This window comes from Haliaeetus leucocephalus, unplaced genomic scaffold, assembly GCF_000737465.1.
Source record: "Haliaeetus leucocephalus isolate CR32 unplaced genomic scaffold, Haliaeetus_leucocephalus-4.0 Scaffold616, whole genome shotgun sequence".
NCBI lineage: Eukaryota > Metazoa > Chordata > Aves > Accipitriformes > Accipitridae > Haliaeetus > Haliaeetus leucocephalus.
The window spans coordinates 5,347,586-5,362,519 of NW_010973052.1; the positions used below are offsets into that span (position 1 = coordinate 5,347,586).

Sequence of the window (14,934 nt, forward strand, 5' to 3'; positions counted from 1 at the left end):
GCCATTTTGGGTCATGTGCCCTGGCTGGGCATGAGAAGCTTAAAAATCCTTGACTATAGTCTAAACACTACTGAGCAACAACTGAAAACATCAGTGTTATCAACATTCTTCACATCCTGAACTCAAAACATAGCACTGTACCAGCTACTGGGAAGGCAGTTAACTACATCCCAGCTGAAACCAGGACACTGGTGCACCTTAATGCCTGTAAAAAGCCCTGGTGATACTAATGAGATTACGCCCAAGTGCTACCAGTCCTGTTGCAGGACTGCAGACCTTGCAGACTTTCTCTGTAAGCAAAGGAGGACAAACACCAAGTAAAAAAAAAATTATTTCAGACAATTTCAACTTCTCATTTAAATAAACACATTTTCTGCTGCTCTCACTTGCTGAAATAAAAACAAAAAAACCAAACATAAAAAACCCCTCTGTTAGATATATAATTTCACAAAGCAGGGTATGTAAAAGAAAGTGGAACAGCAGGTGTCTTTAAAACAGTCCAGGTTGAATCCTGAGGAGCTTTATATGATGCAGTAATGATCTACCTAGAATTATATGAAATTTTCTATTACCTTAGCAAAATGCCATATCAGTATGCTACCTTATCCCACATATTTAAAGACAGAGACAGGCAAATAAATGAAAGCGAGATTGGAGACTGTGACATAAAAATAGAGAAAACAGGAGTCTAATATATACTGTCAGATAAAAAGAGCCTGAAGGGAAATGATAAAACAGTTTAAATACCCTGAAGGAAGCAATACCAAGGAATGAAGAGAATTATTCACACTATGCAGGAGAGCTAAACCAACTTGCGTTTACCAGGACCCGCAAATTTTAAACAAGAAAATACTTGGGCAAGACAGTATGAGCAATTTAGGAGAACAACAATGCATGACTGGGACTCCAGCAGGGAGAAAGCCACACTCCTCAAGTTTCTTGAGACCTTTGCTCTCTTGCTGGTCACCCAGTTAGGCCCTGGCCCTTCAGCCATCCCCTTTCTCAGCGTCAGGGCCCACCCGCTACAGACCCCTGCCACCCATATCGATCACCTCGGTTGGCTGGAGCTCAGCTCAGCACAGTGCTCTTCTCTCCCCGGCAATGCCGGGGTTAATTAGTGCCCACCCAGGTCTTACCTATAACAGAAACACCTGTGAGAGCCAACCTCTTTCAGAGAAGGCTCCTTTGAAAGCATGAAGGCTGTCACGCATCTCCACGTGAAGACTTGCCCATAGGCTCACCGTGGGCGGTGGTGGGACCCCATTGCACGCTACCTGCTACGCTGCACCTGCGCGAGCAAGTAGCGGTGACCACCGCGAGTGGATCAGCAGACCAAAAGCCCTGTCACTGAGGATGTGATGCACGCACTAATGGATTTCAGATTACATCTAGTCCAGTCCTGTCTCTTGCATGCTCACTACCAACTAAAATGGGCCAGGTGTGCTCCTGGAGTACCTCTTCCAGCCTGGTTTCATCTGAGATGGTTCTAGTTTAGGTGCTCTGAGACCACTCTGACCAAAGCAGAGAAACTGGGGACAGTTGGGAGAGCCACTTCAAAAGTGCACTCTCGATTCAAATGAAAACGCTAATGGAGATTAATTGAATTGTTCAGAGTTGCCGGGCAATTGTCTTCTTAGCTGGGTCAGAAAAATCTGGGCTTCCTTCCTAGCATGAAGCCCTTTTGTTTCTGCATGGTTTTGGCTGGGATAGAGCTAATTTTCTCCACAGTAGCTAGTATGGGGCTATGCTTTGGATCTGTGCTGGAAACAGTGCTGATAATACCAAGATGTTTTCATTACTGCTGAGCAGTGCTTACCCAGAGCCAAGGGCTTTTCTGCTTCTCCCCCCACCCCACCAGCGAGGAGGCTGGGGGGGCACAAGGAGTTGGGGGGGACACAGCCGGGACAGCCGACCCCAACTGACCCAAGGGATATTCCAGACCATAGGATGTCATGCTCAGCAGATAAAACTGGGGGAAGAAGAAGGAAGGGGGGACGTTGGGAGTGATGGCGTTTGTCTTCCCAAGTCCCCGTTAGGCGTGATGGAGCCCTGCTGTCCTGGAGATGCTGAACTCCTGCCTGCCCATGGGAAGTGGGGAATGGATTCCTGGTTTTGCTTTGCTTGTGTGTGCAGCTTTTGCTTTACCTGTTAAACTGTCTTTATCTCAGCCCACGAGTTTTCTTACTTTTACCCTTCTGATTCTCTCCCCCATCCCACCGCGGAGGAGTGAGCGAGCGGCTGTGTGGGGCTGAGTTGCCAGCTGGGGTTAAACCACGACAGTTACTCACCTCCACACTTCCAGCTCCTGCAGGGAGCATCATTTAGATCAGTGATTTTCAAACTTTCCTACTTTGTAGAACCCTAATATATTTATTTTTTCATTGGAAATGGCAGTCCGTGTATATTGCATTTAAACAATAAGCTTGCCTTTCTCTGATACTTTCTCCAAGGCCAAGGACCCCAAGGAAGTGGCCCAAGGATCTCCAGAGATTCAGAGGCCCCAGGAAGGAAACCATTGCTTTAGACTACCCACAGAATAAAGGACAGGGCCAATAATCAGCCTATGATAGTAATGTAGTACTTACGGTCGATGCCCTACTTCTGGAGGGGTAACGATGCCTCTTCAAATGCTCTACTACTCTGTGCCACTGCATCTCTCCCATACGGATTAAATCAGAGTAATTATACAAGGGAAACAAAATTCCACATATGTTACAATTAGATTTAAAAAAAAGATGTCCTTTTCAAAGCTCAGCATCACAGATCAGTTTTGATTATAAAGACACTTTGTTAGTTATGATGACTCCATATAGGCCAGAATCTGTTGCAATAATATGGAAGATGACAGCATAACCAAAAAAAAAAAGAAAATGAAGGTAGGCATTGTCTTTATTATTCCTTTACACTGTAATATCTTCTGCAGGATAAATCAAGTGGATTTTACGAGCTGTGTGTTACAGCACAGATTCTTTTTTCACAGCTCTCATACATATTTTTCTGCATTAAGCAAACAACTGCCAAATAAAGGCTAAACTGTGCTTTTGGAGTCAAGCCATCCCTCGAGCAGTTTTGCATGAATCTCATTGTGTTTATTGGTAGCCTCAGACAAACAAGCAGTAGCCCTGACTAATGACAACAAACGTAATAAAATAGCTATGCCTCATTGCTTCTGGAAAAGAGGACAGAGGTAGCATAACCACATTCCTGCACATTCTGACATTACACTGATGTTTCTGTCACTGCCAGACAGGACAGACATCCTTTCCCAAATTATTTCCTAAGGAAAGAGTCCCTGACCAACAGCAAGTAAATTAGGTATGACACAGGTTACCTGGATTTAATTCCTTGCCTTGATGAAGACTTCCCACATGATTCAGACAAATCATTTTTCTGTCTCTCTGTTCCCAGGCATCATGTATGGAAATAGTTACTTACTTCAGCGAGTATTAAGAAAATGCTCGTTGCATGTTACGAAAGACTATGGCAAGAAGAGTCAGACAGTCCAAGATCTTTCCCATGTGGGATGAGTCCAATTGTTTTGAGTAATGCTATATACAAGCACAATAACATTGTTATAATAAAAGATCCTGATTCATTATTGTAATTTTCTTCCCAGGAATACATGGAAAAGATTATACCTGAGTCATATTTCATAATATTTTTCTTTAGAGCCTGAGAAATCGCTGGGATGTTGAAATTCAAGTGCCAGCATTCCTTTCCCAAACCAGGACTGAATACCCAGGATTTAGTGCGGCAGCACCACCTGTCGGTAAGTTTGTCACCAAGTTATCTAAAAAGCAAATAGAAAATTATCAAAGCAGACCATGAAATGAAATGCTAAGATATAACCTGCAAACTATATCTTCAACTGTATCGTCTTACTGCCAAGACCCATATGTGAAACCAGGACCCACATCAAGGGGCACCCATATTATTAGTGCCACAGAACTATTCCTCCACACGAACCATTCTTTTACTATAGGCAACATTTTCTTGAGCCAGAATTTAACTTTTTTTTTACCCTTGGTAATTTTTCAGCAGCAAAGGCTGCTTAATTTGCACAGAAGCTTCAGATTAAAATCAGGGTGGTTCTTCAATGTGAGTATACGCAGAAAATAGTGCTCCTGGAAGAGGCAAAGCCATCGTAAGTGGCAAACAGTTTATCAAGCTGTCAGCAGTGTCAGTTCTGGCTGTGAAATCTGAAAGAGCAGCAAATGTAAGGTTAACGAGTGGTTATTACTTCAGGAAGGGTGGCATTCACATAACTGTGAAAACAGGGAAATCTCACAGCTCTTACTGATGAGATTGTTTTTCCAATGTGGAATAGTAGCTCAAATTACTAGAAGATTGTAAGGAAAATACACATCTCATCACCTTAAGCTCAGAAACAGGCTGTAGTGTGGAGATAAATATTTTCCTCGCTGCTATAGTTTTCTGTGGGGATGTTATGCAGGGATAATGGCACAACATAATAAAGGCAAATGACATGGAAAGGAAGCTGCCATCAACTACAGAGAGCTGAGCAACAACCTGGGAAAAAAACACCCAGACAATTTCACCAAATAAACTCAAAATTAAGAAAATCTGTTGTCAGTCTAATCTTGTGTAATGTCTTCACCTTTTAGTGTGCCAGCCTTTCTAGACCATGAACCCATCCTCAGGCAGGTGCCGTTGTGCTCAGACTACACCACATAGCTTACACGCGCCCATTGCTCAGAAGCATATCCGCTGCTATGTATTACTGCAGGGCACTGTTCTTGTTTAGGGCTTGATCTACGGTGCTGAAACCATCCTAAGGCAGACCTGGCCACCATGTCACTTGTTCTCCAGCCGAGCATCCACTCAGAACAGCTGTTCCAAAGCCTCTGTTGTCTTCTGCTGCCAGCGCAAGTTCAGCGTGCAATGCACCTGCGTCCCCCAGGACCTATTCTCCAACCATAAGAGTCTGAAGACAAGGATCTGCAGCTTCTCTTACACAAAAAACATTGATACCTTGTTTTAGACCTCTAATAACTGATTGCCTGCTCATATACTTTATGCAGTAACTCATTATTTTTATTACGAATTTAGGCTTAAACAGCTGGTCACATCACTATTTGCATCCTGCTTTGGAGAATTCCAAGTCCAGCCAGGCAGTTTAAATTACAGGTACCCTGGTTTTGCCAGTTCTACTTATAATCACTCATGCCTGACAACATGATCAGTGTCAGCAGTTTCAGCGCTTACTTTCTCACACTGGTTATATATGATCAATTGTACAGCTTTCCTCCTTTTTAAAATTTCTCACTGACTGACACATCCATTTATTTACAGTTACAGACACAGGCTACAGATTTCACTTCCATCAGTGTGACAGGATAAAGGGAAATAGGAGCAGCGTGGAGGACAAGCAGCAGTTGGGTCTCCTCATTCCTCGCTTGGTCTCTCACTGCCAGCAACGGAAAATTTCCAAGTGGTCAGCCTAGGACACTCTACAGAATGTGGTCTTTTCCACTTTTTACTGCAATAAGGTTTTCACTTCAGTTCTAGGAAAGCAACTCTACGGAAGGTTTGTACACTTTAGCCTCTTTGCAAGAATAGCAGTGTTCACTGCTCTCCAGATGGAAGCATTACCCGCAAATAACTGCACTGACATTTTCTTCTTTGCCCTCTTACTCTCTTGCCACAACCACATTAATAAGTCAGTAAGAGCAGGAAATAGAGACCAAGTTGTTTCAGATGACTAATAGAGTTCAGATACCCCAATTAATTTGGTGTCCAACATAAGGCATCTTAAAAGAACCTCAATTTTTCAGCAAATAGTCATTTGGCATTATACAAAGATAAAATAACATTCAATAATCTCAAAGAAGATGCCAAGTACCAATTAAATCAAGCACGAACACCTTTGGGTTTCATTAGGACTTCTCACAGACTTGGAGATAAAGGAATTATATATTATTTCTAAAATATTCACTTATGCCTATCTAGAAATTATGCTTTTGTACCCTGCACATTTGAAAGTGCAGTCACTGCACTTTACTATGCTGAACTGAACTCCATAACGGCAAAGCATTTTTTAATAACGTGGTCTTTTTTTCCCCTATATTTCAAAGAAACAGAAGGATAATGTATTGTTTGTAACAGTACTGACAAAAAAACAGAGCTCTCTACTAATAGCAGCTTTTCCTTTGCATCATCCTTCATCAATTCCCTTTGATTTCATATCATTGTTTCACTTCCCCAAAATAAACATTTTGTCCCCTTCTTTTGTGATGAAACAGTTAAATATAGACAGGGAACTGGTAAGCATTATGGTAATGCTCTCTAAATATAATCCTCGGAAATGTATTATTTATTATCCTAACAGTTGTATTTTCATTGAATAAGTTCATTTTGGGTTAACCCTCTACAAACTTCTGCCTCAACAGAAAAAACAGGGCTGTTGGCAAAACTACTCTGGGACTTTTCAAATGCTCAGGTGTTACGGTGTAATCCACAGTCAATCTTACCTCTGGCATCTTTGCAACACCTACATTTTTGCCTAAAAGACACCTTACCTGTGAATGTTCCTTCCCTGCATATGTGCAGAACAGATGTGTGAACTTTGTGATTGTCTCAGTATCTTGGCATGTTTTCCACATAGTACATACATATTGGGTCTTAACCATGCTTTCTATATCTGTAGTCTAATATCTACATTCTGTATCTGTATTGGTATCTATATCTACCAATTCTTTGTAGTTCCTGCCATCTTTTGCTGTGTTCAAAATCAGCTCATTCAGTATCTTCATCACTGTAATTGTTGTGGCTCTACTACCAATTCCATACGTAACTGCCCTATACATACTGCCTCAAACAATTTTATGTTTATACTATGAAGACCAAGAAACAGGGAGAGCAGCACACTGAAATAATGCTCTGTTATTGTAATCTTGGGTCAATGTTTTTCTCTGTCAGAACTTCAGCAAGAGGAGACTATGAAAGCTGCGGTCACTCTAAAAAGCTGCTAATTTTAATAAGACCACCAGTTGCAAAATTTTAAGTGTGGCAGGGCTTACTCTGAGGGTCATCCTTTTAATTTGCTTTCCTGCAGAGTTCTAGCAGCTCCAGCTTACTTGCCTTATAAGCCAGGCAGTGAGACTGATGCTCTCTTGAACTGCCATTTCAGTTTATTGATAAACAGATCAAGCACAGAATGCTTTATTTTTCTAGCTTATTTTATTGTGGTGACTTTTCCTAATGTCAAATTAAAACTCCGCTCCCTCTATTTCCAAACTATCCACTAAGTTTAAAAAAAAAAAAACCACAACCACAATCATAGTTACCATAGAAACTATCTCTAAGATACAGAACAATTTCTTAAAAGTCTGCAGAGGAGTACTGAGTATCATCAGAGCCATGATACAATGGTTCAGAAGAAAATGAGGGACGGGCTGTGCTCCAGAGCCTGAATTTCTCAGAAGTTTCTCGCAGTGATGAAGAGTGTCTCTGCCAAAATAGGAATGACTATTTGCACAGTGAACTGACTTATCAGTGGGTCACACAAGTATCAGAAGTCCATCACAAAATAATAAAACAGAGTAATAAAACTTATCCCTTCGCTTCTTCAAGTTGTTACACTTGTTAAGAGTATGACTGGGGTGCTACATCAGTCCCAGGCAGTGGATAATATTCCCTGCATTTGTGTTCGTATCTGTGAAAGAATGACAGAATTCCTCTGGATGGAAATAATGTGTTATCTGGTCTTCTCATGATACTGACATCTTCCAGTCTTGCAATGCTATGAGGAAAACAAATCTCTTGTCATTTCAGCCCATAAATGGCTCCCTTTGGCATTAAAAACTCTGTAAAAAACATAATTACAATTGCAAAAAAACAGAGACAAAACCCAAGTAACAGATCCCACATGCAATCCCGACACATGACATCTCAGGAGTAAGTGCAGACACTTTTCTACTCAAAGATGCTGCCAAACGAAAAAAATGTCAATGCTATTTGTTCCTGCTACTAAAAAAAAATGTTTTCTGAACTGCATTTCAAAATCACTTTGTATTGAGAATGCTTGCTGGAACACAATTCAGAGCTGTTACAGGAGAATTTTGCTACCACCTTCTGGCTGACAGAAATACTTAGCACTTATTTAACCAGCGTACACTGAGATCGTTTGCCATTTTTTCAGTCTGCACTCTTCACACATTACTGCCCCATTTTCTTTAATATGGAAATAGGAAATACAAAAAAGTTACACCTTCATTTTGCAAACCTTTCTGATAAAAAGAAAAAAAACAAATTGCAAAGCCTAAATAATGAATTTGAAAGTTTTTAAGGATTTGAAAATCATTGTTTTGTAATTGAGAAGATTTAAATTTATCATAATCAAAATTAAACTTCTTGACATAAAACTAAGTGGGTTTTTCCCACTTCTTATCACTCCCAAAAAAGTGTTGTGGTTCAATCCAATTTATTTCATTTAGTTATCAATGAACAGAGAAATCCATTGTTTACATCACTGTAACAATAATTCACAAAAGGTGCACTCTTGTAAAGTCTTTCACACACTTTTCCCATTGCACATGTGATTTAGTCCCACTAACTTCACAGCACCAGAAACAAAGACAATCGGTATGCTGGATGGCTGCTTTTACTTGAATACAATTGCTTGCAGCAAATTGAATGAAAAAAAAGCATAACCAGATCACAGTCTTGTTAGCTGTGTTATGACCTTTTCTACCGTTGCCACAATGTATTCTTAAAACTTCTGGAGTTACGTAACAAAATCAGCACTTCCTTCTTTTGCTCTTAAGTAGCTATCCAGCCTTCACCTCAAGAAAAGCCTGAAGCTGTAAGATTAAAGGTTCAGAAACGTGATGATAAACAAAAAGAACTTTGTATTTAAACATTTTAAATACTCTTATTTTTAAAACAATGTCTGATGTTGAGAAGTGTCCAAGAGAGCACCTTGAATGAGTCTGGCAATACTGAGCAAGTGGGAGTAATCACATGAGCAAAGAGAACAGGAATAAAGGTCATCATTACTTTCCGTAACTAAGACCAGGTCACTTCATCTAATGTAAGTCCTTTCTGTTGCTGAAACAGCTGGTCAGAACACCCCCTCACCATGCACAAAATCAGATTTAGTTGTGTTAGTTCCCTCCAGGGTGAAAAGAGGAAAAAGGACAAGAAGCTGGAGATGGGGCAAATGGAAGCTTAAACATTCTGTGAAAATATCCACCAAATTAAAGTGCACGTTACTGCAGCGTAACGTTTAAGTATCCAATGTATATTTAGTTTTTGTTCTTCTCCCACTAGTATTTATGTAATCCATCAACTTTATTTTCAAATTGCTCTGGGTCACAGCATTAGTGCACTATATGTACCTATATGAACTACCTAAGTATTTTCTCTCATCTAGGGAGCTGAATTTTTTTAAATTTCATCATAGCATTTATGTTTCATTATTCACAGATTCTGTTGTATTTCACCCTTGTTTCAGATGCAGGAAGAATGAAAAAGATCATTATAATACATGCATCACTGCAAGTTATTACAAAGTACCACTCTACAGAAAGGCTGTACAGATTGCATCAAAGAGGTTTTACTCTCTGCAGCTAGGTCAAAGGCACAGAAAAATCTGAATGGGAAGGCACCAATGTATTATTCGGACTTAACCCGTATGCTATTGAACTCAATAACGAAATTTCCAGTCTCCTTAGCAGGACCTGAAAGCAGACTTCTGAAAACTGATTAAAAAATTATAACGTTTTCTAGGTTTCAAAGGCCCCTTGAGAATCCAGCCATAAGTGACTAAGCCTCTCAAAATGAAATGCAGGCACCTAGGTTACTTAGATGACACCTTTGAAAATTCCGCCTTAAATGAATTCTTATGATCACACGGCAAACCTATGCTAAAGCCAGATATCAAAAGCAGGTGGTGAGTCTTAATGAAGCATCTACTCAAATTCAGGCCATGTTTTGGCAGCAAGCACTCAGGTGGATTATTAGAAACGGGTGCTGTTTAATCTCTCTTACCTCCTGGGAGAAAACTGGCATTTAAAAAATGTTAGCAACAGCAATCACAGAAGGGGGAGAAAAGTATTCTCTCCTAAAAAGCCAGTTGTTCTGCTTCTCCACGAGATGTGATATTTTAAGATGTTCTGCCCGTCAAATCTGAGCATATTCAGTTGAACTGGACAGTTTCTTGCAAACTCTGCAGGCTTTTGACTCTCTTAGCTTTAGAGGGATTTACATTTGTATTTTAAACCTCTGCTAAGCCTCCTAAAGAAAGGATTTGTTTAATTATTTCATATTTTGATATTTCCAGATCTGAAACGGAGCTACCTGCCTTGACTGTCAATGAGTCCCCAGGATCCCTTCAAAATTCAAGGACTCTGTGTCTGTTCCAAGGAATTTGAAGGACCCCAGAATGTCCTTTGCCACTGATGAGAATCCAAAACATTCCACTGCAACAGGTGCTACCCACATAGCAGCCCTAGTCTGGAGCTAGAGTCCCGACAATCTTCTCCCCCGGCCCCCCCTCAGTTTTATTCAAATCTGGTTTAGTTTGGGGGTTTTTTTTGCAATCCTAGAATTGGCAGTTCTGCATGAACAATGTCCTGGTTTGCAGACAGTGGGATGAAAGGCTCCTCACCAAACCAACTGGCAAGCAAATCAGCAGATTCTGCATTTTGCAAAGTGAACTGAAACATGCAGTTTCTTTACAGATTTGGGTTTTACAGCGAAACCCTGCCATTTCAAATGCTTGGAAATGTGTGACTATCTCATGTGTAAATTCCATTAACCACGGGCGAGATGGGGTAACTTTTGACTGGCAGAAACTCAGGATGGCTTTTGGCAGAGGAAATCTCTGTACAGAATCTATCTCTGTGCAAAAAGGGGGATATAAACCCCTCTGTTATCAGCCAGAAAACACATCCAGCATGCCAGGACATACAGAAAGCATTCAGTGTCCAAGAGAAGGGTGCACTGACATTCTACCTAGCAGTGAGAGCCAACAGAGGGTAACGTTACTAAAACACATCAGATCTGATTATAAATTTTCAAGCTTAGAGCACAACAAATAGACACCATTTCTGCTTGCCTAAAGCTGTCTTTGCAAAGAATTGCCTTGCAATCTATCTTCTGACAGAATTCAACACCATGTTCTGCTCACTTCACCTACCTGTTTGGTCCAAAGCAGCAAATACAGTTCTTGGTAGAGGTTTCCTACTTGGTACAGAGTGCCTTGAACTGAAAACTTCCATAACAAGTCCTTAAGTACTGAACTATTGTTTTTAGGAACATAAATGTTAACAATAATACAATGTGTAGTATTTCATGGTAGACAGGTGTAAAGGATGAGAAAGCTTCACATGACAGTGGTCATCTCCAGGGGGTAATAAGAAAATATTTTTCACAGGTTCTCAACACCACAGGACAGGCAATAGCTCTGCACTCTACAAGGCAACACACATTCCTGGTTGTACTAGTTTAATCTGTCCAACTACCACTTTGGGCGAATGTGTTGCTGTGATGCTTCAATCTTCTGGTCCAGATTGTGGATAATGAATCTCAAATTAAAAAGGATTTTCTCTGAGAAAAAAGAGATTGAACTCCTTCACCACAAGAGAAACTCATTTTCACTGTCTGATCATCTAATTTGACCCCCTGAGTAACAAGACACAGGAATTTCCTGGAGTAATTCCTGCTTCAGTCATATAACTTGTGCTTGAAAGACACTGGTTTATATATACGTGTATGTATATGTATATGTGTATATATATACACATAAAACCAATAGATACCATACAAAACCAATCATCCTTTTAAAGCTTCCAGCAATGAAATAATAATAATAATCCCATCACTCATCACTACTCTTAAGAATGTGCATCTGATTTCTGGATTACAGATGTGTAGCTTCCCTTTCCAGCCACTGATTTGTCCTATCCCTGTCAACCTCAGTGACCCTTTATCAAAACCGGCAGTTTTCCATGGAATTATACAAACTATGACCAAGTCTTAACTTTCTCTAGAATCACTTCAAAATTCCCCTTAATGAGAACATTTCTGACATTTTGTAATCATCTATGATCAGAAAAAAAAAAACCTGTGTTCTTACCAACAGTATGACTGGCACTGACATATTGTTTCCCATCAACTTTTTAAGTCTATCCAATTGCATACATACACACAAGTCCAGAGCAGCAGCACATTCTCCTGTGTATGTCTGTTCATTGTAGAACACTGCTTCCATACTTTATTAAGTGTAGATTTTCTGATGTGAGAAAAATAGAGCATGTGTAAATAAAATAAAGTTATATGAACACATATCTCTGACTATTTCTCAGATAAGGTGTCTCAAGATCCCGTTGTTAAAGACATCGTAAAAGTTTGTCTAATACTCTGGAAGATTTTGCAACTGTAAGTAAAGGACTAAACTCATTGAAAATTATATAAGTACTCTTCATGTTTTAAGTTCTAGGGACCCCAAATCCAGCGATCAACCATTAGACAGCATTCCTTGTCATTCTGAATCTCGGTTAAAAACAGAGGTTTCTACCCAAAATATACAGGAATAAATGACAAATCTATGATGCACACAAGAACATGATTACCTAAATCTTTGAACAAGTTACTCCCTGTATTTCCAAACCTGGGTTGACAATCTTTTACACCTTCCAAGGACAGAAACTGCTTTTTTTAAGCCATGTGGACTTCTGTGAGATGACTATTGTGTACTTTGAATCTGTAGTGTTTTGTGTGGGCAGAATATTCACTATTTCAAAAGACTCACTTAATTACAAACCACTATTTGCTTGTACACTATTCTGTGAAACAAAAATCTCATACTGTTTAACATCACCTACAAAGAAGACGGATACAGCTCAGTAACCCTTCAGAGAACCAATTGTATGTGTGCATGTGTGTTAAAGGTAACAACAAACTGAGTTTTCAGATTAGTTTTTCATTTTCTTTAATGTGATACATTACAGAATTTTGAACTATGAAGCAAATACATTCTTGATGGATTTGTTTCTGAAAGATCTAAAGGCATGTCTCCCTATCAGTGAGATAGTAATTAGTCATGGAATAGCACCACCTGATACTTTTTGTGAACTATATGGATTTTAAATTTTATTTTTCTCCCCACAAGTTTCCTCTGTGAGTGTTTGAACCAAACTCTATTACTAAGGTCATAGGAATGCTACTGTTTAACCCAGTAAATATCATGCTGGTAAAGTAACGCTTTTTGTATTTTTATACAAATATTCTCAGAACAGAAATTGACGCTACCTCTGCAGAAGCGTAACTTATTTGCATTGCACAAAGCCAAAAATGTTGGCTCCTTCTAAAATGGAAGTATGCTCGCTCACTATGGATGAAATGCAACCACAGTCACAGAAATAGCACAAAACTTATTTTATGGATATAAATCAGACTTTTATTCTTATGTGCTACTTTCATTGACAGCGAATAATGTGAATTTCATGTTTTAAGAACAATTCTGGGCCCTACGATAACAATGCAAATACACCTACTTTAATGATGCACCGTTTCCATCAGTCCTCTTCTTATAAAATAAGGTATCCAACAAACAGAAACAACTTAAATGCTTCCTTTGTAAAAAGGGAAGCATAAAAGTTAGTTATATTCTTACTCCTCCCCTTTCTTTCCAAATTGTTACCACCACATGTATTTATACTTTAAATGCTCCTGGCAAACAGCAAAAGAATATTTTTTTTCTCCTTGAAACCTTATCCTCCCAGTCTCATGACAGGCCACAGTGGGAGCTCAGATCAGAAGCAAGCACTTGCTATTTGATGGCTCAAGCAAACGCGTATCTTTGTGCAAGATATACAGATAATGAAGCAATTGGAGTGCATCTCACAAACTTACAAGTTTCCAGAAGTTTAGGACTACATTAGCAGCAGTCTCCTGATTATCCTTTTTGCATCCTTAAACTCCCTTTAAAGAAGCACTCGTAGGGATCACTTCATCTGCTCATTCTATGCACATGTACTTCAGGATTTGTTGTATGCTGTATAAACACCTAGGCATTTCTATTTTAAAAACTGTGCAGTAGATGTTTAATTATAAGAAACCACTTTGTATTTGCCTGCAGAAATGTAACTAGCTATAATTATTAAATACAACCTATTACAATACATCAAAGAAGCTGGCACACTATAGAGGACACATAAATCAGTCAGCTGACAGGAGCATTCAGGGTAACTTGCAGGGAACTGCAAGAACATAATTAGAAAATTATCTTTTTCACAGTCATTTCTGGTGTTGGTATCTTTGTTTCTATGCAAACGAGACAATCCTTTAATACACACACAAAAGTACTTTTTAAAAATTGAACTCACATGTATCATAGGCATTTAGGAGGTAAGCACTCATCGTTTCCTAACCAGTCTCTTTATGTAGCCAAGTATTTTTTGAAGTGACTTAGACAACCTAACATTCTCAAAAGAAAAAAAGTTAAAAACTCGCCAGAGGCTGACCATCCCCTCCACCAGCCCAGCAACAGCACCGCTCACAAGCTGAGGTGCTCGCCGTCTCCTGGCGACTCCAGGCCGCGGAACAGCACCGCCGTTCAGCGGCAATCCCACACACAGCCCCGCTGCGGCCAGCCTCCCTCAGCACCCCCCGGGCCCAGCCGCCGGACGGGGCCGTGAGGAGACCGGCCCGGCGCGACGGGGACCCTGAGGACGGGGAGCACCGCGGGGGGGCCGGCGGCGACAACCCGCCTCCCTCATGTCTGCGGATGAAGGGCTTTCCAGCGATAGCTCAGCCCGGCGCCAGCCTTGCCGCGGGCGGCCCCGGGGACGGCAGCGCTCGCCCTCCCCGGCCCCCTCCCCCCTCACCCGCCTCGCCGCGCATGCGCGCCGCCACACACGCTTCCCGCCTCACCGCGCATGAGCGCCGCCACACACGCTCCCGCCTCAC

The 14,934-nt window shown here is 40.5% G+C and overlaps 1 long non-coding RNA gene across 1 annotated transcript; it reads right to left on the reverse strand.

Annotated features, from left to right (window-relative positions):
* Positions 1 to 7,551: 7,551 nt before the first annotated feature.
* On the reverse strand, positions 7,552 to 14,651 carry LOC104838483. The gene is made up of 3 exons (XR_775069.1): positions 14,352 to 14,651; positions 12,170 to 12,256; positions 7,552 to 11,571 (listed from the first exon to the last, which is right to left on the reverse strand). It is a non-coding gene; the product is annotated as an uncharacterized LOC104838483 (long non-coding RNA).
* Between the last annotated feature and the right edge of the window lie 283 nt (positions 14,652 to 14,934).